Raw genomic sequence first — 24,527 nt, 5'->3', positions numbered from 1 at the left:
ATTATTCATATCAACATATTTCATCAACGTGTATAGAATTTGAAAGGTTCGATTACTCATACAAGGGGACAGTTACCATCTGGCCAGTTTGTGGATCATTTGAGAATAGTGTTTTAGAATACAGTACATAAAAGTTCTAAAAAAAAATTTCATCATGGCGCTGAGTTGGAATGCTTGTATGGAACAGGTGCTGCTGTTTGGAGGATTTTAGTATGTTGTAGATGGCTAGAGGTCTAATGTTTTAGACTAGATGGTGGAGGAGTCTTCTTGGGTTGTTTCCAATTGAACCAATCTGGATTGATTTATATCCCTTGCTAGGCCTTTTGGTAGCTTGGGACAGAATCGCTTGAGGCACCTGGTGCTTACTCCCTTACCTCAGTCATGTGAACTGCCTAACCAGTTCAGTGAGAGGAGACTGGCTGAAGACATTGTGTTTGTGGTGGTATATGGAAGTGAGATGGGTGCCTGATTAGCTGGAGGCACTGACTGCTATGCAGAAGTGCCTCTGGTTTTAGGGGGCTCCTGTTGATTGATTGCTGGCTATGTGAGTAAGGCGGGAGGTATGGGCTTGGGCATGCACCTTCATGGACGGGAGGGGGGAAGGCTCTGAAGGAATGGGAGCAGGCTATAGCATCCCAGTAGTGATGAGTAGGGGGAGATATGACGGGAGATGGGGAGGGCTACACACAGAGACTGTGCCACAGGTATATTGCTGTGGCACGTTCCAGCCCCTCAAGCTCATTCCCGGGGCCCAGATGGCAGACCTTCAGGGTTGTCAGCTACTGCTACTGAATGCCAGGTCAATGTTCAATAAGGCCATCCTCATCCATGACTTGATTGTCAATGAAAAGGCTGACCTGGTGGGCATTACTGAGACCTGACTGGGACAGGAGGGGGGAGGTCCCCTTTCTGAGATATGCCCAGCTAGGTTCTGGGTGTGACACCAGCCAAGACCCCAGGGTAGGGGCGGTGGTGTGGCGATGGTCATCCGAAACACTTGGGAGGCATCCAGGGGCACTGCTCCTTAGATTGGTGGGTGCAAGACCCTATTTGTTAAGTTGGGCTCTAAGAGGGATCAGTTGGGACTGTTCCTATTGTACCAGTCTCCCTGCTGCCTAGCAATCTCCCTGGCTGAGCTTCTTGACTCTGTGGCCGGGTTAGCAGTGGATTTCCCAAGGTTTATGGTCTTGGGGGACTTCAACTTGCCTTCTCTGGGTGTGGGGTCTGATGTAGCTCAGGAGTTCATGGCCAACAAGACAGCCATGGGTCTGTCCCAAGTCATCCAGGACCTGACACATAATAGTGGTCATAAGCCTGACTTGTTTTTTTCTGTCAGAGCAGTGGCAGGGTGTTCTGGAATTAGGGGAGATACTGGTTTCTCCCCTGTCATGGTTAGATCACTCCCTGGTGAGCCTCCAGTTCTTTGGCACCAACTCCCTCTTCAGGAAGGCTGGGCCTGTTAGATTGGCCCACCCCAGATGACTGATGGACCCATTTGGGGTCCAGAGAAAGCTTGGGGTTGTTCTGGAAGGTCTGCTACACAGGCTGGCCGAAGCGTTGGTAGCTGCCTGGAATGGGAGAGCAGTTGCGGCTTTGGACCGGGTTGTGCCCGAATGGCCTCTCTGCACCCATTGCTCTCGGAACTCTCCATGGTATATGAAAGAGCTAAGGGAGCTCAAGAGGGCTAAGAGACATCTAGAGTGCCACTGGCAAACAACTAAGAGCGAGGACGATTGCACATGAGCTAGAGCCATGATTAGAGCCTATCTTGTGGCAGTAAGGGTGGCAAAATGTAATTATTTCTCCACCCTTATTGCATCCGCAGATAGCCACCCCAGGGCCCTGTTTTGGGTGCCTCCGGACCCTCCTTGGAGGCAGTAATACTGGGGTTCACCTACAGGGTCACTGTGAGGAATATACTGCACATCTCGTGGATAAAGTCCCTTGGATTCACTTGGTGTTGGACTCCAGCCTTAGGGCGGAAGCAGTGGAGGTTACTGGGACCGAGTCTTGCACAGTTATCTGGGAGGAGTTTGATCCTGTTAAACATGAGGAAGTGGACATGGTTCTTGGTACCTATTAGTTCGGCCACTTCTGTGTTACATCTGTGCCCCTCCTGGCTGGTCAAGGTTGCCCAGGAGAGGATGTATAATTGGGTCTGGGTGGTGGTTAATTCTTCCCTGAGGGAGGGGGTGGCCCCGCCACCTTTTAAGGAGGCAGTGGTGCATCCTCTCATCAAGGGGACATTGCTCCACTCAACTAATCTGGACAGTTTTTGTCCAGTCTCCAACCTTCCCTTTTTAGGGAAGGTTGTAGAGAAAGTAGCCGCATGGCAGGGACTGGTCCAGGCAGTCACCAGGAGTCAAAAACTGACTCAAAGGGGTGTGCGTGCACACACACATACACACAAAACTCTTTAATATAAAAAGATTAATATAAAGTAAGAGGAGCCTTGTGGGCACTAAGGAGGCACCTGCATGCATATTGGTGCTCCTGGTCATCTTACTGATAACTCCAGGATGAAAAGGTATATCCCTCCTCACTGCCTTAACTAGACAATAACCAATACTCACAGTCAACTCTTACTACTGCTGATTGGGAATATGACTTATTGTGATTGGTATAGTTGAAACTGTATTTGTGATGATGATCACATTTACCTTTTTCAAAGCCACATTTCACTGGTGACTTGTATTCTGTTTATAATCAATTATTATTCCATAATATTTTTTCACAGTCTCTGTTGCCCAGCCAGATATTCCCATCCCAAATGTTTATTTCATTTTTTTCCCTAAGTGAATAATACTGCATTTGCCTGTATTTATTTTATTTTCTGTATAAATACAAACTCTTTTCTATTATTTTCAGCCCAACCCACCCAGTTTTATCTCATCTTTACATTTGATACATGTTAGCTCTATCTCTGTCCAAGTAATTAATAAAAATGCTGAAGAGGAGAGGGCCTAGGACTGTAGATGGTAAACCATTGACATATTTCTTGAGTTCCATCTTTTCTATCCTTTTTGAACCATCCACTTTATTGTTAAGACATCCATTCCAGTTAACTAGCTTGCTAATCAGAATGTCATGGGTATTTTTTCAAATGCTTTGATGAAATTAAATTATTTCTACAACATTCCAGTCATCTACTAAGAAATTTCTCTACAAAAAATGAGTTAAGATTTGTTCTAGACAAATCATTGCTGACTTCTAGCAGTTACATGCAATTCAAGGTTCTTACAGATCTATCTCTTACATCAGTTCTGCAGGATTTCTCCAAGGTAATATAATATGTAATGAGTCAGGCAGACAATCAGCAAGTTCATAGGATTCATGTCCTGGAACTCATTCAGAGTAAATAGATATTTCACGTCTCTATCAGTCTTATGCCTTAATCTGTTCCATTCTTCTGACAGATAGTACAGTTCTTTGGAAGAAAACATATTCTTTTGCTGGGAAAGAGTACATGTTTATTTAGAAGTATATTAATAGAAGTTAGTTCCATATAAATGAGTTTAGGATTGTTAATGATGTGATTTGGAAATTTTTCCAGCACTTTTTATTTCTGCAGAAAAATCCCCACCCCACATTACTGACGATGCACATTTTCCTTTTCAAACTAACCTAATTTGTAGATAGAAATTTGTGTTGGAAAGTTGTGCAAACTGAAAATTACTATACACAATTTAACTTAAATTTGCATAAGAAAATATATCTTTCTGGAAAATTTCTGGAAAACCTACTTTATGAAGGATTGTAACCACTGGCTAAGTTTACTATGTCTTATTCTTATACATATTTATACGTACATACATATGTATATGTATCCTGCTTTTCTTTCAAGAATGGTCCAGTATAAAATGTGTCACATTCTTAGTAAAGGACATCTACGGTATAATTGAATGCATTATCTTTAAGCCATTCTTTTATCCAGTTTGTAGCAAATGATTGATGTCCATAAATTTGTATTGATTAAATTTAATATGTTGAAAGTAACAAAAAGTGATTGCATAGCTTAAAACAGGACAAGAAGCCTGTGACCTTCCAACTGCTATGGAACTGCAACTCCCAGTGTTTCTCCCATACGGCCTGGAGCTACTGAGTTTTATAATCCAACAATTTATAGAGGGCAGAAAATCTTCCAATCTTGTGTTAAGGAGTTATTTTCTATTACTTATTCAACTTAATTTCAAAATTTTCCATATTTCCAATTAAACATTTTTTCAAAGTTTTTCCTCTTTCTCTTAATTAAATATTTTCAAGGTTGGCACCAATTATTATAAATTAACAGTATTAACCGTCACCACAGAAATAAATATTACCTCAAAGTTTAAATACCTGAGCTTATATAAGTTGTTTCTTTTCTACAAAACTTGGCACAATGATAGTCTCAGAATATTTACCTTCCACTGTTGTCATAGAAATTAGTACAAAATATTTATTGAGAACACTATCCTACCCATTGCTTTTGATTATTAAAATTTGTCTGAACAAAGAAAATAATTGTTTCCTTTTGGATTCTTCCTTTCCTGAATCAATCTCTCTCTCACTGTATGTTGGCATACATATACTTGCATTTTTACAGCTTCTAATATTTGTATCTCTGCTGGTAAGTAGTACATTTTTTCTAAGCATAGTCATAGTGCTTTCAACATTAAATGTTCTCTTCCACTGTTCTCAAAAGAATATTATGAACATGGCACAGAGAAGAGAATGTTATTTAATTATTCATATGGTATTTAGTATTTCCCAAATGATTCTTATGGTTATTAAGAAACCCTTCAAAATATGTGGTATCAACTTAAAAAAAGGAATTAAGTTTAACCTTTTACATTATTTACAAGATATAGTTCATTCCTTAATGATAAAACCCTGTTAATTTTTTTTGAGAAAATGCTACCCAGATTTATTTGGTAGAATTATGTTAAACAGACTTTAACATTAGTTAACTAGAGGAGGGACAAATTCTCACTTCTAGAAAGGATTATTTATTCATTCATTCATTCATACATACATACATACATACATACATACATACATACAATTTATAAGGCTGCCAATCCCCCAAAAGTGGGCAGCATACAAAGGTTAAAACCACCACCACCACAACTGTTTACAAAAACCAAATGCCTGAACCCATAACGATCCAACTCATAAAGAATATATAACCACGTTAACTAGCAAAGCTCACCTAACCACACAGCCCAAATGTTTGAGGGAACAAGTTCTTGAATGCCTTACAGAAGGCTAACAGGTTCGGAGCCATCCTAATCTCTAGGAGGATGCTGTTCCATAGGCAAGGTACTGCCACAGAGAAGGCATGACTCCAGGATCCAACAGGACGACATTGTTTAATAGAAAGAACCTAGAGCATACCAGATCTGGTGGGGTGAGCAGAGACAACAGGAGACAGGTGGTCCCACAAGAAGCCTGGCCCTATGCCATGTAGGGCTTTAAAGGTGACAACCAGCACCTTGAATTGCACCTGGAAGCCCACTGGGAGCCAGTGCAGCTTTCAGAGCAGTGGTATTATATGGACTAGCAAGAAACACCAAAACCAGGATTGAGCTGAAGCCTCTTCTCCCCCATCCAAACCCACACAGCCTCCATGCATTGGGAAAGAACCTCGATGGCATCACCTGGTTGGCCCAGGTAGAGCTATATTACTGAGTATCATCAGCATACACCATGCCAACAGATGGCCTCACCCAGCAGCTTCATGTAGATATTAAATAACATCAGGGAGAATAGAGCCCTGAGGCATACTACAAAGCAGGGGCCTCAGGCTCAATCTCCCCCAGCCCCACCCAACACTGATTGGAACCAGCTCCAGAGAAAGGAGGATAACCACTGTAACATTGTGCCTCCCACTCCCAGTTCCTAAACTGGCCCAGAAAGATACAATGATCAATGGTATTGAAGGCCATTGAGAGATCAAGGAGGGCCACGATAGATGCACTACCCCCGTCTTGAGTCTACCAGTGGTCATCAACCAGTGTGATCAATGCTGTCTCAGTAATATGGTCAGGCTGGAATCCTAATTGGAAGAGGTTCAGATAATCTGCTTTTTCCAGGGTCTTCTGAAGCTACATGCCCATCAGCCTCTCAACAATCATCCCTAAAAGGGAAAACACATTGAGTCCCCCAAGACCATAATCCTGAGAAACTCTACTCCCAAGGCTCAAGTGGCTCTGGTACAGAAGCTGCTGTGCAGCAGGAATCAGAAGCAACAGTTCCTTCTCATTCCCTGCAGCCCTACTTCACAATACCTCTGGATCTTGTGCCAAGGTGGCAGATTGATGGGTACCAAACCTTTTCTTTAATGCAGACAATATGTGTCTCAGTTTCATACTGGGGAAAGTATACAGTGCATTTGGAAAGTATTCAGACCCCCAGACATTTCTAAAATTCTGTTTTCACTTTGTCATTATGGGGTACTGAGTGTAGATGAATGAGAAAAAAATGAATTTGAACGATTGTAGTATCAGGCTGCAACTTAACAAAATTGAAAAAAGTGAAGGGGGTCTGAATACTTTCCAAATGCACTATATATCTCCTTCCCTGAATAAGGTTTGAAGTGTTAAATCCCATATTAGATTCTTTCATGATTTATATATTCCATAAGTTATTGTGTCATATAAACTGTCTGTTGAGTGGGGAATATCAGAAAAAATAATTCATGAGATGGGATGTGTAAGTATTGAGGAAGGTCTTCAGTATCAATAGGTGATAATGTATAGGGTCATCTCTTTAATAAAGAAGGACAAAATGTAGAAAAAAGATGAGGTCCTGACTCATGTCACTTGGGACAAAAGATAGATCTTTCTACAGTACTTTGCATTTGAACAATGCAGGAACTTGCAAAACTGCAGGTACACCTGAGCTCTTTCCACAGTTGCAGTGTTAGCCTACATAATATCACACTATAATAATGTCCACTAAAAGTCTTACTGACAACAATTTATAGTTGAGCAGAAAAGTCAACTGTATTTGCTACATGTACTTTAGATTGCAATTAGTATAAAACTGGTTTCTAAAAAGCTTATTGTGTTTTAAGTGGTACCTGAAATTCTAAATTCTCCATCTGCTGTGATTTAGTTGCCAAAATAAAATCTGCCATGCCTCTTTTTGTTCACAGCAAGGAACCCCAGTCTATCTGTCTTGTGCCAGACAGGCACAAGTTGTGGCTGACTACCAATAGGCCTGAGTTAATTACTGTGTGTACTTTAACAAATTACCATTAAAACGAGTCAGTTCCATATAAATGCTTATCCGGTCCTCAAACAGTAGTTCATCAACTCCAAATTCCAGCAGTGGGATTTAATCTCTAGTTCTAGTAATGGTTGATTTAATTTCTTCTTGGCAGAGCTGTATGAAATTCTATCGCTGCTACAAGGAGCGCTCTGGCATTTCCCCAGAAGCGTTTTGCACTTCAGCTTCAATGTAGGAAGTGTTTCAATAAGTCACTTTAACCAATTACTTGGTTATTCTGAAATAATTCATCATTTAATTAAGTATTGCCAATTGGGTAGCCATTCCAATAAAATAAGTAAACAAGGCCTGGAACTCTCTATCCATCACATGTTAAGCAAAGCTAGAAATTCTTAGGTTGCACTTTAAGGATTGTTCTAGTTTCACTTACTGTCAAGTTATAGGAAAAAAAAGGTGTAAGCCATGTTTTCAGTTTAACCCCAAAATATATATTACAAAGAATTGCTTTCATGATGGGTTGTTATGGAAGTAATATTTCCTTTAAGTTACTGATGGCTCTGCATGAACTTTCTCTTTGTGCCCATAAATTAGTATTTAGCAATGGTTGATAAAATCCTGTGGTTATTGGTGTTCATTTTACTGTATAATCTGTAATAGTATTGCTGAAGCACTGTCTGTGCTGGTACATTTTGTTTTCTTCTTGCTTTTAACACTGATTAGTATGAATCAAGTTATACAGTGGTACCTCTACTTACAAACTTAATCCGTTCCGGGACTCTGATCGCAAGTTGAGTTGGTCGCAAGTCGAGGTAAATTTTCCCATAAGGTTCAATGTAAATACGGTTAATCCGTCCTGCCCTCCGAATTTGGTCGCACCCTGAAGAAAATTTTCCCATAAGGTTCAGTGTAATTACCGTTAATCCATTCTGGCATCCACGGACCACGCGTCAGGGGCGGCAAAACGCCCGCGCGCTGCACAGCGGGGTGGCAAAATGCCCGCGCATGGCGGGGCGGCAAAACGCCTGCGCGCTGTGCATCAGGGGCAGAAAAACGCCCACGCGCCACGCGTCAGGGGCAGAAAAGTGCCTGTGCGGCGGAGTGGCAAAATGCCTGCGCGCCGCACGTCAGGGGCAGAAAAACACCCACGGACCACATGTCGGGCAGAAAAATGGCCGCAGACCACGTGTCAGGACGGAAAAATGGCTACGGACCACATGTCAGGGTGGAAAAATGGCCGTACCTTGAGGCGGAGTTCGCACATCGAGGTAAATTTTTGGGGCCAGAGCTGGTCGTATCTCGAAAATTTCATAAGTAGGGGCGTTCGTAAGTAGAGGTACCACTGTACTTGTATATGTTAGAGTCTCTCAGTGGCTTCATTTGGAATTTGAGAGAATGTCATAGGTGCTCCCAAAGAATGGCTACCATAGTAGATATGGCCAGTATATCATAAAGTTTGCAGAAGTACAGTGAAATTTATTCTGCTACCAGAAATAATTCTTACAACAGGAGAATTGTGTATGTAAACACTTGAACAAAGAAGATAAATGAGATAAATGACCAGAATGCCACATACATACATTGAATCCCATAATATGGTAAATTAATGTCTTGGGGCACTTAGACTGAATAATATAAAAAGTAGGAAGAATGGGGGACTTACAGAGCAATGGAGAGGAGGAAAAGAGAAGGAAAAAATGAGGGAATTGGAATTTTAAACAAAAAGACAAGTAGGAGAAGGAAAGATAGCCGAAGCTAGTAGTATCTGGAGATTGTCAGACTGCCTAAAGAAAATGCAGACCGAGGATTTTGTATAATTAGTGTAATGATCTTGTGATTTCCTTCCCAATGCAGCTGAATGTGCAAAAAAATTCCCATTAAGGGCAGCCTCATGTAGAGCAGATTGCTATAGTCCTTCTACAAGGTGATTATGACATGAATGACCATGAGAAAAGCTTTCCAATCCAGGAAAGGGTGCAGTTAGTACACACGATGAATCTGTACAAAGGCTTTCCTGGCCACAGTGCCATCTGCTGTTTGAGAAATCTCCAGAACCAGATAGTCTGTGAACCCATAGCCTCTTGGTCTTGCTAGTTTTTCCTGCTCCCGGTTTCCATAATTGGTCTAGAAAGTTACTGTATTGTGATCAGTGGTATTGAAAGCCACTGAGAGAGCAAGGAAAACTAGGACAACTGCACCACTCCCATCCTGGTTCTGGCAAAGGTAACCAACAAATACTGTCTGAATACTCTGACCTGGCCTGAAACATGAGTGAAAAGGATCCAGATAATCCACTTCCTCCAGGGTCCTCTGAAGCTGCAATCCAACCACCTTCTGAATAATATTCCCTCAAAAGGGTAGTTTGGAAACTGGACAAAAATTTCCCACAAGTGTTGGATCCAGATATGACTTCTTGAGGAAGAGTGTACCACTGCTTTCTTGAAGCAGGCAGGACCCTCCTCTCACTCAAGGAGGAATTCACCACTGCCTGGACCTAACCACAAGTCAATTCTTGGGAGACATTCACCAGTCCAGGGGAACATAGATTTACCAAAGAGGTGGCCAAGTTAACAATCCCAAGAACTCTGTTTGCTGCCTTGGGAATTACAGGATAAAAATCTTTCCAAATAACTGAACAAGGGTATGCCTCAGTCAGCTTGATTGGACCTGCCCAGTCAGAGTCCAGCTTTGAGTGAATGTCAGATGCCTAGAATATTCCTCACATTGGCCTTGTAGATATTCTTGTAGCCCTCTCCAGTAAAGAATGGGTCACTTTAAAAAGGACCACTGATTAGCTATCTGCAGACATAAGAGCAGAACAGTAGTTATATTTTGCTGCTCTTAGCGTCCAGTGTCATCCCTAATATGGGCTCTTGCACCTGTGAGTCACTCTTTGTCTTTCTCCAGTGGTGCTCTAGGCATTACTTCAGTCCCTAGATCCCATCTGTGATAAAATGTCACTGTCCTTGTGCCCGAGAAAGAAGCCTCATACAAATAACCAGATATCGAAGTGAATCAATTGCTCTCTTTTTATTGCTATGCTCTATTCTGTACAAGCAGGCTACAAAAAAAAAAAAAAAAAAGCAGGGGGGGAACAGTTGCTTTTTCTGCTTATCACAGGAATGCACCTCTTATTATCAAGGATATTTTTAAATCATTCCATAGTAATACTGCTAGTATTATAATGTTGTAATGTATTATACTGTACTAAATCTGAGGTGTAATTATACTGCAGGTAGAAACTTGGTTTGCAGTTCTTTCTAAGCATCAGTATGGCTTCTTTGCTTGTTTTTAACTTAGCAAGATGTGTAAATCCAGCCATTATGGCTTAGCACCTGAAGCCACCGTGACTTGATAAATCATAGTGGGAGAAAGATTATCCTGGATCAATACTGAATACAAAGGATACTGTGTACAAATTTTTCACCATACCTCAAAAAGGATATTGTGGAAGTGGAAAAAATACAGCATCTAGGAGTTGAAGTATTCTCTTAAGAGAAAAGATAAAAATATATAAAATTATATTGGTTTGATGGGAATTAATGGGGAAAAAATACACTGTCACCTTGTTTGACATTTTCATTTCACTGTACTGGTTTAGGTAGGTTATATGACATGAGAGGATTGGCATGATGAATTGGCCTCAAGCCCAGAGTTACTAATAAACATAGGATAATGAACAGATCGTTTGACTTCTGAGGGGCAAGGGGGGAACATCTGAACAAACCTTTGAGTTTCCAAAGATTCAGTTTTAACAAGGGTTGCCTGCCTGAAGTAAGAAAGACAATTGTAGGCATCTCCTCTTACAGGATGCAGCAGCTAGCCTAATGTTGGATCTGATAACAGAATTTATACTGTCCTGTTAAGAATTACATTGCACAATTGCTGAAAAGGGGCTTGTATCTTGAACATGTCTGTTGAAATTCAACCTTCTAGTCCAGCCTTTTTCAACCTTTTTAGCCTGGAGGAGCCTTTAAAATAATTTTCAGGTCTGAGGGAACACCTGCATAAAAGTCGCAACAAATATAAAAACTTCAGTATACAATTCACATCTAACCTAGACAATCCATGGTTTTTGGTTACAACAACAGCAGAGCAGCAGGCTAACAGCTGAGTCGTGGCATGTAAAAATGTCCACCACTGCAAATGGTGGAGCAATGGAAGTTAAAAAAAATGGTTTTTTTTCCAGTCACAATCTCTCACAGAACCCGTAGCAACCTCTGGAGGATTCCTAAGAACCCCAGCTGAGAAAGGCTGTTCCAGTCACTTGTTTGTTGATTGATTGATTGATTGATTGATTGGATGTATGGGGCTGCCCAACTGGAACAATGTGACTGTGGGCAACATATAACAAAAACAAGCATACAAAACTAACCACCCAACGTTAAAAAAGCAAGCCAATACATAAAATATAAAATTGCAATCAAACATGGTAATTTCTAGTTGAATATTCTCAACTAATATTCAACTTTTTATTAACTAATAACATGTGTCATAAACGTGGAGCTTTTATTATAGAGAGGTCTTTATGACTAGTATGCAACTTTAAACTTTATTTTCTAAATACCTGGAAAATAAATGATGGTAGTGGTATCAATTGTGTTGATCAAAAGTGGTATAATGTGTTGAACTTTAAGGAAGTCTTTATGATTTATATGCTACTTTTATTTTCTAATTAACTGGAAAATAAATGATTGTAGGTATCAATTATCATGGGTATGCTCTAAAATTATATTCATTGTTAAAGGAAATTTGTAGAAGGAACAAATAACTTTTTTGTACCTCTTGGAATTCTTTTCAGTTGCACTATTGAATTTCAGCAAATTGCTGAAAATCAGCAGCATAGTTTTCATAATTTCGGCAGAAAAAACATGAAAACTATTATATAAGCTCTGAAATAGGCACAGTTGTTTTAAAATGAGTTATCTCCCAACTCCCTTCTAAAATTGAGAAAACAACAATTTTAGCCTTGACCACTTTGTACAGTATCATTGCTTGCTTATTGGTTTGCTTGTTAAAAACTATATGTTGAGTATTTTAAAAAAAAACCCAAAGCAGTTTACAATAACTTTACAGCAATACACACAGGTGGCGGTTTGCAACTGCATGCGGTCTTGAATTGAGTTTTTTTTTTAAATTCTTTATCCTAGTGTGTGGTCTGTTGAATTATTCCTGTTAATAAAGCCCATTTATTTCATACATTTCTTTCCTATAAAATTATTCAAGGGGTCTATACATAATAAGCGAAACAAAGCTGCCTCCAGAAATAATTACAGTATTTTAATGAAATAGTTGGGATTAGGGCAAAATATACTCTCAGGCACACCATAAAAGGCTTATTTTCTCTGATACACAGATTGTTTTTGAGAATTCCTACATCCAAATCATTTTTCTTCAGAACTCTTCTGGTCTTTAGCCATAGTCTGAAGAAGTATCTTTTATAGATATTTCCTATTGGTGCCTGCTGGCCTCTGGCCCATTGGTGGCAGTTTGGGTCTCTAGAATGCGTACAGTTAAATTAAAAATGCAAAAAGCAGAATATCAGTAAAGTACCACATTTTGAAATCAGGATGAATAGTTCAGCAAAATATAAGTGATATTAAGTGATGACATATTTTGAATGCTGTTGTTTTGGGAAAGATAACTATTTAAAACATATTGCATAGCTTTTTGTGTGAGGATAAAGATTTAATGCATGTCTTTTCTGTTCTTATTACATTCCATAAAACTTCCAACATGGTTGATTTTGATACACTAGACACAACCTTTATGAAAGTTGGTAGTACATGAAAAAAACACAAGTTAAATATGCATAACCATAATTGAGAAAGATACCTTCATTTTTTTTTATTAGTGTCATTAACTTGGTTGTGCAGCATCATCTCTTAGTTTACTGATCTTACTGGCAAGTAGCTTTTGTTAATTTTATCTTTGTTCTTTCTGGCATATCCATTTCACTACATTCTCTTTTGTTTTCATTAATCTTGCAAGAACCTTTAAATGAACAGAAATATATGTACTCTTTAAAAAAAGATGAAAAGTTTTATGTTAAAAGTTAAAAGATGTTAAATTATTTTTTTAAAAAGTGTTTTCCTAAGATTGGGGGCAAGGGGAACCCCAAGAAGTTAACTGGATTTTGAAAATAGTACAAAATTATATAAGAATTACCTTGAATTTAAAATTAAACAATGAGATTTATCCCAAACAATTTGTAACTAATTAAATTGTGTACTGTCCTCTTCATATAGGTACATTTCAGGATGAAGTACAATCAATAAAAAATATTAAAACAAGTACTCTATTGAAATAATACAGTTTAAAAAAGATATGGTGATGCCTGCATTAAGGTATATTCTATATTTAAACTAGCTCCCATTAGGTAAAGAAAAAAATCAGTGGCGTCGTCATCATCATCATTAAACTCGTATGCTAGCCGATTCTCAGTAACTCTGGGCAGCTCCCAACAAAGAAATCACAATAAAATCAATAAAAGAGAAAAGATAGCAAGCACTACAGACCAGATGGAATAAAACAAGGGGTTTTCCTCTCTCTCGCCAAAGGCCTAGGTAAACTGTTGGATATAAAATCTCTTTTTTCATGCCCAGGATGGAAAGGGGAGGAGCCAGAACGTGAGGATGATTCATTGAGCCATTAGCTGCTTCCTACTGCATAAGCTCCTCTACTGAGGCTGCACATTGTCCTCCTTTTGTTTTCACTGCTAATTTGGCAGTTGGCAGTCTGAACACAATGCTAGATTATCCTGTGCCAATTGTATAAATGCCAACTGATGAAACATGGGAGAAAAAAAAAAAGATAAACCCTTCTCTCATAAAGTTTCTCCTTTTGCGTATTTGATCTTTAAGGTCTGTCACCAGCACATCCTGTATTTTGGAGTTAAAACTAAGAAAATAGTTTGCATATGTTAATGCTTTAGTTAGACTATAGCTTGGATTATGAGTACATGTTTTTAGTAGCTGCTGCAAATCAGTATATCCATCTTGGGCTAGGTAATCGAAGTGTCTTGCTGCTGCTTCTATTCTTAAAATTTCAGATTAACCTTTTAGATATTTTAATAACGTATAAGTTGAGAATTTCCTCTGCCAGTATACTCTGGAGAGCTCAGACATGATATATCCCCAAACTTCTATGGTTTATTTATCCATTTCTAAAATAACTGTCATGGTCCATTTACCTTATTTTTTTTCTGTACCTTAAAACTATTGGTATTCATGGACTACAGTGGTACAGTTCCGTGAAAACATTGAGTGATTATCATTCTGACAATTACAGAGGTAGTTGGGGGGGGGGGAACTATGTCAGTCCATGAAATGAAGCAGCTATAAAAGCAAACAAATTACACCTAGGAGCAGCTTCCCAGACAGCAGCACAAGTCTTGCAAACAACACAACCACTGTAACAACTCAGCAAGAGTTGATTTGCATGATACCCATGAAATGAGTTGCACAGCCCTACATAGAATGCATTTCTGCCTTTGTGTTTTGTCTATACAGCCTCCATAACATCATCCCCTGTTATTTGTGACCTGATCAACAGTACTATATTTCATTGAAAAGTTGCAGAATACATGTTTTGTAGACCAGTTAAAAGACCTATAATATATCTGAATTAATTTGTTAGCGTCATGATAGATATTACAATATGCCACAAGAAGTTACTATGTAATAGCTCTGATATATAGCAAAGACGTCATATTCTACACAAAATATACTGGTTGCTACCTATTTGGATCAACTAGCAGAGCTTACTCTTTTTCCGGTTATGAGCGGTGTCATCACTGTCACCTAGGTTTTCACAGTATGATGATTTGCCTGTCAGTTCATTTGCAGTGTGTGCATGTGAAGTAGCATGAAGAATAATGTGTGTGATTTGTATAACTATGCCCTTGGAAAGCTGGAAGTATTTATGCTTCACAGTTTCCCCTTCTCAGCATGACAGCTTAAACTAGGTTGCTACTAGCATTATTCATGCAGAGTAATCTCAGAACAGCAAAGTCAAGGGAACCATCCTTGTCTTCAGTGATGTGCTTTGAGCTTTCTCTCTTCTCTGACCTTTGTATCATCTTGGATCTTGTCAGATGACTGACATGTAAAGAACACAATTGCTGTTATTTGAGCATAGTGCTCTCCAGGACTGAATAGACAGACATGTGCACTAGGTGGTCCCATGCACGCATCACTAGCCATTTCTTTCATTTTAAACTTTCTAAACCAGAAATAGTTCCATTTATTGACAGTTAAATTTTGATTCAAATAATACTCAGATTTAAATCTCTTGGCCTTTTAAAACTGCTAACTGGGAAAATAAGAAGAATAGAAGAGAAATCTGCACTTCTTAAATTGAGTTTATATACAGTGGTACCTCGGGTCACGAACGCTTCTGTTCACAACCAATTTGGGTCATGAACAGCACCGTTCGCAAAATTTTGCTTCCATCCGCGAACTCCGCATCGGGTGACGAACAGGATCCGGGGCCATTTTCTATGCCGTGACATGTGGTTGTGGCTTCCTGTAGGGAGGGGGACTCTCCCTCCAAGCAATAACCGCCTCCCCACCCGCCTTCCTGTCCTCCACGCCAGAAGTCGCCTCAAGCAAGGTTAGCATTCTCTCTCTTCGTACTGCACTGTACTGTATTTTGTTTCATATTTTTGTGGTTTAAAAAAAAAATACATATGATTCAGAACGGATTAACCATAATTACATTGAACCTTATGGGAAAATTTGATTCGGGACGCAACCAAAATTGGTTGGCAACCAAATTCGGAGGGGTCAGAACGGATGAACCGTATTTACATTGAACCTTATGGGAAAATTTGATTCGGGTCGTGACCAATTTGGGTCGTGACCAGAGTCGCGGAATGAATTAAGTTCGTAACCCGAGGTACCACTGTACTTACTTAGTTACTTTATTTTTATACCATAACACACCCAACAGATATCTGGCAGTCTTTCCATGAAACATGTAGTAAACACTGAAAAAAATTGACAGCAATATTGCAATTTACCAGACTTATACTAACATAAATATTCCTAATGATCTAGTTCTAATATTTTGATCTGTTCCATTTTCACAACTTTCCTAAATATCAGGAGGGAGGGTGCCATACAGATCTCCAGAGGCTGTTCCAGTGGGTAGGGGCTCCTCCCCCTGAATCTCTTAAAAGTTTATGTTCATTTTTGAATTTACCAGTTTTATATGTCAATTGCTTTTTTAAAGATAGATTATTAACAGGACTGATAAAATTCACATGAATTTATCTACTTGTTTCATTTCTTCCAATAATGTCTCATATTCAAAAAATAAACTATAATTTTGAGTTACCCTAAATAATATTTTTTTATTTGTCAAAGAAAGTGAAAAAATTCTTTGATAAATGTAGTCCCAGATATTCGAAATTTATAGATCATATAAAAGATAACTGATATAATTAATTTTCATAGAAAATAAGTAGTCCATTAGATTAGATTTATGGCTTGGTAAAGACATTGTACTATGGATATTGCTTTTAGAATGGAGTCTCAAAACAAATTTGTAATACAATGAAATTTCAATTTAGCAGACCTTAATACAATGGTCTTTGAATGCAGTGCACAAAATTCCATTGTATTTATTTTAAATAATGGGTGTAATGACATTATACAAATGGTATAAATGAAGCCATTTGTATAATGAAGTCATCATGGATGAGGTACTCCCTAATTTAATGGACAATTGGGAAACATGAACACAACTTCTTTTCTACTGATCCATTAAAGCAAGGTTTTGCTATAACAGAAAGCATAAATACTGGGTTGTTTGTGATCATAAAGATTGACAGTGGGTAGAATGTTTCTTATTGTTACTATATCTTCAGCTAATTCTTCTTAACTCTTTATTTCCCTGAAGTACATCTTTCTCCTTCCTATTTTTCTACCCTGCTTTCTATTAACACCAGGACCTCTCTTTAGGTCCTTCTCTTGTACCTCTTTCAAACTTTTACTTTGTCCTACTGCTGTCCTCCCATTATAACTATCCCTAACGATCATAGAGCAGAATATTAATTGTTGATAACCATCTTGTCTGTAATATTGTTTGTTACGTTATATTATATTAGTAGCCCTTGCTTATCGACCACTCATTCAGCGATCATTCGAAGTCACAATGGCACGGAATAATGAGACAGCCAGTCCTCAAAGTTGCAGCTATCACGTCATCCCCGTGATCATGTGATCACGATTTGGGCACTTGGCAACCAGCACGCATTATAATAGTTGCAGCATCCTGCAGTCATGTGATCGCTATTTGCAATCTTCACAGCCAGCTTCCAACAAGCAAAATCAGTGGGGAAGCTGGCAGGAGCTTGCAAATCGCAGTCATGTGACACCGTGCTTAACGACCTGCAGCGATTCGCTTAATGACTGCAGCTAAAACTGACCAACTGCCATTGTAAGTCGGGCATGGTCATGTGATTTTTCACTTTGCAACCATCCTGGTTAGCAACAGAGTTGCCAGTCCTAATTAGGTTGGTAAGTGAGAACTACCTGTATTGTACTGTACTGTACTGTACTGTACTGTACTGTATTGTATTGTATTATATTGTATTTGATTATGTGCCATCAAGTTGGTGTCAACTCTTAATGACCACATAGATAAATTTTCTCCAGGAGGATCTGTACCCAGCCTGGTCCTTCAGGTCTTCCAGTAGTGCACCCTTCACTGCCCTAATTGATTCCATCCACCTTGTTGCTGATTGTTCTCTATTTCTCTTTCCTTCCATTGTTCCCAGCATTATAGACTTCTCAAGAGATTAGATGTCCAGAATATAATCATTTGAGCCAGGTCATTTGTGCCTTGATTGGGAACTCTGGATTTATTTATTATATGATCCATTTATTTGTTTTATTGGCTATCCATGGTATACTTGAATATTCTCCAACATCAAAGTTCAAAACATCAATATTCTTTCTATCCTGCTTCTTCAAAATCCAACTTTTGCTTCCATAGAGCGTCACAGGGAAAACGATTGCCTGCAAGATTCCGATCTTTGTAGGTATAGAGACATCACAGCATCTGAATATTTTTTCCAAGACCTTCATTGCTACTCTGCCAAGTGCTACTCTGCAGCATATTTCTTGACTCCTGGTTCCTTTATTGTTGGTGTGTGTGTTATGCCTTCAGATCAGCATTGACTCCTGGTGACTACCTGGACAAGTCCTTGCGGGGTTTTTTTGCAAGATTTCAGAAATGGTTTGCTCTAGCTTCCTTCCTAGGGCTGAGAAAGAGAGAGAGTGGCCCAACATTATCCAGCTAGCTTCATGGCTAGAACAGGAGTAGAACTCATAGTCTCCCACTTTCTAGCTTGTTGCCGTAGCCACTCAAACTCGCTCTCTTTATTGTTGGTACTCGATCTAAATGGCAGAAGCTATCCACCACTTCAGTATCTCCACAGATAGTTCTCACTTAATGATTATTCATTCAGCAACCATTTGAAGACAACAACACTGAATGAATGGTAGTTATGACCGGTCCTCAAAGTTACAGCTGTTGCAGCACCCCTGCAGTCGTGATCAAAATTTGGGCGCTTGACAGCCCGCCTGCATTTACGACTGCAGTGTGCACTTCAACTCTCTCCACACATCTGTCTCCCCCCATCTCTGCCCTTTTGGCCACCCTGAACTCTGCTGCCACCTCCAACCCCTGGTGTGTCATGGAGGCCTCACAAGACATCGCAGAGGTGTTGCAGAGGCCTTGCGAGGCATCACAGAGTCATCTCAAAGGGCCAGCAGCTGCTTCGGCCGGGTGCACCTCATCAGCAGTGGGAAGAAGAAGATGGCGAAGGTCAGCCGGGGGTAGGAGGTGGCAGCTGAATGCAGGGCTGCCAAAAGTGCAGAGATGGGGGGAAGGTTGGAAGGTGGGGGCTGTTGAAGTGGAGACGAGTGAGGCAGGGTGGCAGAGCCTCGTCTGCTGAAGGGAGCTTGCCAGGTCCAGCCGGGGAGGAGGCAGCAGGATGGAGCCAGCAGTTCGCGCAGGGCAGGAGAAGCGTGAAGTCTGTATGTGTACACATACAGAAGAAGGAACTATTGCTCTCATGTCCATTTCATGATTCAGCAGATGTCTTGCATTTTTATGATTTTCTACTTATCTGAATTCTGCTTCCTCTGTGCCACACTGCCTAGGTTTGGTTACTGAGTAGTATGTTCATTTTAAAAATAAACTAGGGTCCTATTTCAAGATTATTTTGTATTTAAGCTTTTCAGTTCTAAATGTATAATGCTCCTAGGCAAGAGATTAACTTGAGTAGAACCAGGTTTAGCTTCAAGTAGATGAGTTTGTGAAACTGTAGTTGAAGCTATTCAGTTGCTTGGCAACCTGTTGATTCACCTAGTTTGTCAGTTCTGGAGTTAGAGTTATTTTAATTGGTTTAAAGTTATGGATTTTGTGTGCATGTTTTGGCTAGTGGTATTACAAAGATACTGATGGTGAAATATCCAGCCAGTGTTCCTTAGGTATTCTATGGTTTTGTACAGAATAAAACTTTTGGGGAGAATTTATAAGATATTTGGTTACAACAGGAACAAACACAGCGTATTATCTTCCTTCCTCTGATTTTTCTGATGTACGGGTTTTCCATGGACCAGCAGAAGTTCAGCCGAATGTGGACAGATGGTATTTATTTCAGAGAATCATGTAGAATGTAATTATAAATAAATGTTACTACAGCAACATTTAACCACCAAATGCACCTTTCTTTCTTTTTTATATATACATTTTATTAAAAGTTTTACAAAGAACATAAAAACTAACAAACTGATAAAGAAAAAAAGTAAGAGAAGCAAAGAGAGAAAAAGAAAAAAGAAAAAGTGCAGAAAGAGAGAACAAAAAGAAAAAAAGCCGCTGATTTCTTTTGCAGCAAATATTAGCACAATTACAAAATTAACTTTTACTCTCTGATTACAAAAAAAAGCTCACTTTTTTCTATTGTCCAGGTTTTTTTTTTCAAATCATCAAAGCCACAAATCATAAGTGCATTTTTTTCTGTTTCATGCAAAAAGTCTATAAGAGGTTTCCAGTCAGTCATAAAATGTAGATATTGTTTTTTCTCTAACCAAAGAAGTTAATTTAGTCATCTCTGCAAGTTCCGTCATCTTCGTCAGCCATTCCTCCATTGTGTCAAACCTTTCTACTTTTGAGCATATAATAGTCTCGCTGCACAAATGCACCTTTCTAAGAAGTGTGGTATCCAGCTTCTGGCTAGATATTTTGGTTTCTAATCATGTTGAAACAGTATCCAGTCCAAAAACTATATCCAGTCTATTTTCAACTGAAACCTTAGGTAAAGGCCTTATGCTTTTATCTGCAAATTCTCAGAGTTTCATTAATTCTAAATAGAGTTGATGCCATTCTTGTGTATTAAATACAGGTGCTGAGACAATACTACTAATAATGCTTAATACCATATTAAAATTGGAAAATCTCAAGAAGTTAATTCTTTAGAAATGTGAGTTTTGTGAGTAAAGTATAATTGCAAAATTTATTTTAGTGAAACTCAGGATATTATCCTGGAGCCGAATTGTTTTGAACAAAATAGATCCATACTCCCATGCTTATTGCTAAACTTCTCTTGGGGTACAGCCTGAGGAATCAGTGTGCAGCTTGAAGTGGGCCCAGAATTTTGCAGTGATTTTACTATACAGTACATTAATCCTACTTTTACGAAGAAAAAGGCTTTTAGCAAGAGCAGACAGCATCCAATTCGTTTTCCTTCTCTCTCTCTCTCTCTTTCTCTCTCTCTCTCTCATTCACACCCATTGTTCTGGAAGAGTCTTGCAGTTAATAAAATTGTAGTTTGGCAGGGGTGCTAGAAAATACTCCACTGAACTACAGCTGCTTAAACAGAGTGCGGTAGCACTGTGGAACTATCCAGCAAACTAATGCAGCTATTACATAAGATAGTACAAAAATTGGAAGAGAAAATATATCTTCTGCTATACTGTAGAGAAATGTGTATTTTTCTGCTGTTATTCCAGAAATCCTTTGAGATATACTAGAAAACCCAGTGAAAGGGGCCTATTCATTTCACTTGATTTCTTCCATATGTAAGCCCCAAGTTCATTTAATTTAACCCCACATTCATTTAATCTAAATATTCCTAAATCTCATTGTCAGACTGTATATTTTATGCTGCTTGTTCTTGTGCAAATCTTTAGTGTTACTCTAACAGCTCAGTACTGGGAAATACAAGCTGCCAGACATTGTTAAAGTCAACTAGGCTTTATCTGGATAATAGCTAGGCTTACATGACAGAGCAGTATATGTTGTTATATATTCTGCATCTTACAAGGAAGGGCTAATTCTTTGCTCTAGAACAAAAATTGACCCAGGATTTGCATACTCTGAAGCAATAGTACTGCAGAGTCATTGAGGGGCGGCACAATTTTAATAAATTATTATTAATAATATTACAGTGATTTGCTATTTGCTATCAGATTAATAGATAATCTGAAGTCATACATGCATTAAGGACTGATATAAATTAATGCCACTTATGAGCAGTAAGATTGCTGCATTGTCCCCATTATTACCTCCAAAGTACCCTCTTCCTTAAGAAGCCTTTTGGAGGAGTTGTATATGGTTCCGCTGATGGTTAAGATGATTTTTCTGGCCACAGTCCCAAAACTGATAACATTAATCATGTATAGTGGAATGATTAAAGCAAGATTATGCAGTGAAAATGCCTGATCATTTTTGACAGGGATCAATTCATGAAATAAATGCACACATATACACACAAACATATGGACACTCACACAAAAGAAATACCCCTAATGGATGTTGCAAGATTTCAATGGAATTAGATTATAGATATACAGTAAATTGAATATAACAGAAAGCACAACAAAGCAAGAAGTGTGAATGCTCACAGTGTAGTATGAAATTCTGTAACAAATGTTATATATACAAAATTATGGTTTGTTTATTCTGTGAAATTTGTCAGTGCTATTATTCAGTTATTATATTCTTAAAAACAGTGGCAAAGATATTTATTTATTTTATTTATTTATTTGACTTGTCCCCGCCCATCTCCCCACAATGGGGGACTCTGGGCGGCTAATATACGTAATCAAGAGCAATACATTATTCTTATTATAGCTGTTCACTCCAAAAGAATTTAGCACTCAAACTAACATTCTGTTGGTACAATATTCTCTGGGGAGTTCTTGAAATTAGGTGCTGTTTTGTCTGATTGATATTGTACAGTCCACTAGTTGTATTATGCAAAAGTATCTCAAACCTTTGTTATAAGCCATAGAATTATTAGGCACCATATTTGGGCTGTAGATCTACCAGGATCAGAATCGATTAAGTTTTCCTACCATTTTTTGGAGGGATATGGAAAACAAGGCTGGGTTATTCACTTCAATTTGTGTGCAGGTTTCTTAGCCACCTATATTAATGAATTCTACATAAGCTAGTGATTAATAGTGTGTGCATTCTTCTAAAATGATTTGGACAAAGTGCTTTGGACTTTGTGTGGGCACATCATCTCTCTGTTATTCATTAGAGCACTCATGTCTTTTTCTCTCCCAGGTTTCAAATGAGCCTGAAAAAAGATGCCACTGGTTTTAAGGGGTAGACTCATTAAAGTTTATGCAGTTTTTGTAGCAACCACAACATGTTTTAGGCTTGTTTAGAAGATAGGCTGGAAAAAGATAGGCTTTTTAAATGAATGATTAGTTTAGAGTTATGACATAAGAGTATGAAAGAACATGTATTCATATAACAATGAATTGATAAGATAAATAGTCTGGTAAAAAGAAAGATTAGAATTTAGTATCAGAAGATAAAGTAATTTTATAGGATAATTATGAAAATTTGTTATAAGGAATTATTGTTATGATGAAATAAATCATCATGATGTATTAAATCAGTTTGATAATTCAGTGTTGCATGAAATTTTTATTATGCACATTACAGCAAGATATTTTAATAATATGTGAAAAATTTTAAAGAAACATAAAATTGGGACACTAAGTAATTATCATGGTAGATTTATTGAAGAACAGCGCTCTCAGACTCTGGTAGGTATTCTAACAGAGGGATTAATTTACTCACACATTCCTGTTTAGATAAAATTAAACTACACCTCCCTGTTTTTACTAGTTATCTGCCAGGACCTTTGTGACTCAAATGCACATTACTGTAATAGCAAATGTTACATAAAACTATACACAGGAGTCTGGAGCTCGTAAGCAAACTTGTTTTATTATGCAAAACTTTGGAAGCAGTTGTGCAGCAAAACACACATTTTGTGAATGAAGAAACCAAACACAGTTGCTTTCCAGAACAGTGTTTTTCTATCGCATCAGGCTTGAGAAACTCTGCTTAACTTTTTGGGTGCAGTTTTTAAAGACAATTGGCAGGGAGCCCAGTTCTGAATGGAGTTTGCAGAAGGTTGGTATAGTTCTGTACTAACGTGACATGTAGCAAAGAGAATTACACTTGATACGTTTTTCTGAGTTTGCTTGTTCTGCCAGAAATGGAGGCTGAATAGTGTTGAAGCTGGGTAGATGGCCATTGCAGAGTAGATAATCTCAAATAAGGGATTAACTGCTGCAAGCAGCCCACATTAGCCATTTTGAAATGTAATTTGGCCAAAGTTCAAAGCAGGCAGGAGCTGCGTTTCCTATTAACTGAGACAAAATGCTGAGGTTTGCATTGCAGTTTTTGGAACATAGTAGTTCTTTTCAAACCGCATAGTCAAAATGTGTAATTGTTTATAAAACTGATGCTTGCCATTCTAAGATGATGGTTTTTGCATGCTTTAAAATCTTTAATTTATTTTGTGAGTCAAATTTGTGATTAAAATGCAATTGTAATCAGTGAACAGATTTTGATCTATTTTAAAGCTACTTTGCAGAAGTTTGAAATCTATGCTTATATAAAAGCAGAAGCTTGTAAAGGAAACAGCAAAAGATGCAAATGAAATTGCTTTGCATTTAGTAAACCTTTCTGCCCTTTATCAGTGTATTAATATTTTTATTATATATTATTTTATTATATATTAATTTAGCAGCTAATAACATGAAGTTCACATTTAACTCTTTTGTAGCTCAACTGACCAATATAAATATACAGCAGAATACAATAATTAGGGCCTTTCTACTTACAGCAGAAACAAGATTTTTTGTGCAATGAAATGTGAATATAAGTTGTTGGTCTAATCAGGCTGAACATAGCTAATTACATTTTTAAAACTGTCATGGCAATGCTATCTGTGTTTACTGTAGAGTAAGTCCAATTGTGTTTAGGTGGACATACTT

General features: G+C 38.4%; 1 protein-coding gene and 1 pseudogene across 7 annotated transcripts in view; both read left to right on the top strand.

The window, feature by feature from the left end:
- Window positions 1-24,527, top strand: part of ATXN7 (ataxin 7) — a 129,156-nt gene that overhangs the window by 79,696 nt on the left and 24,933 nt on the right. The gene's annotated exons all lie outside the window — the stretch shown is intronic.
- LOC148216750 (uncharacterized) lies at window positions 708-2,445 on the top strand (annotated as a pseudogene).

The sequence above is a fragment of the Python bivittatus genome, unplaced genomic scaffold (genome assembly GCF_059951505.1).
Source record: "Python bivittatus isolate LINGU-HERP-01145 unplaced genomic scaffold, Pbiv_v1 ctg000080_np1212, whole genome shotgun sequence".
Classification (NCBI taxonomy): domain Eukaryota; kingdom Metazoa; phylum Chordata; class Lepidosauria; order Squamata; family Pythonidae; genus Python; species Python bivittatus.
The sequence above is the reverse complement of the archived record's forward strand: the minus strand, read 5'-3'. Positions and strand labels throughout refer to the sequence as shown.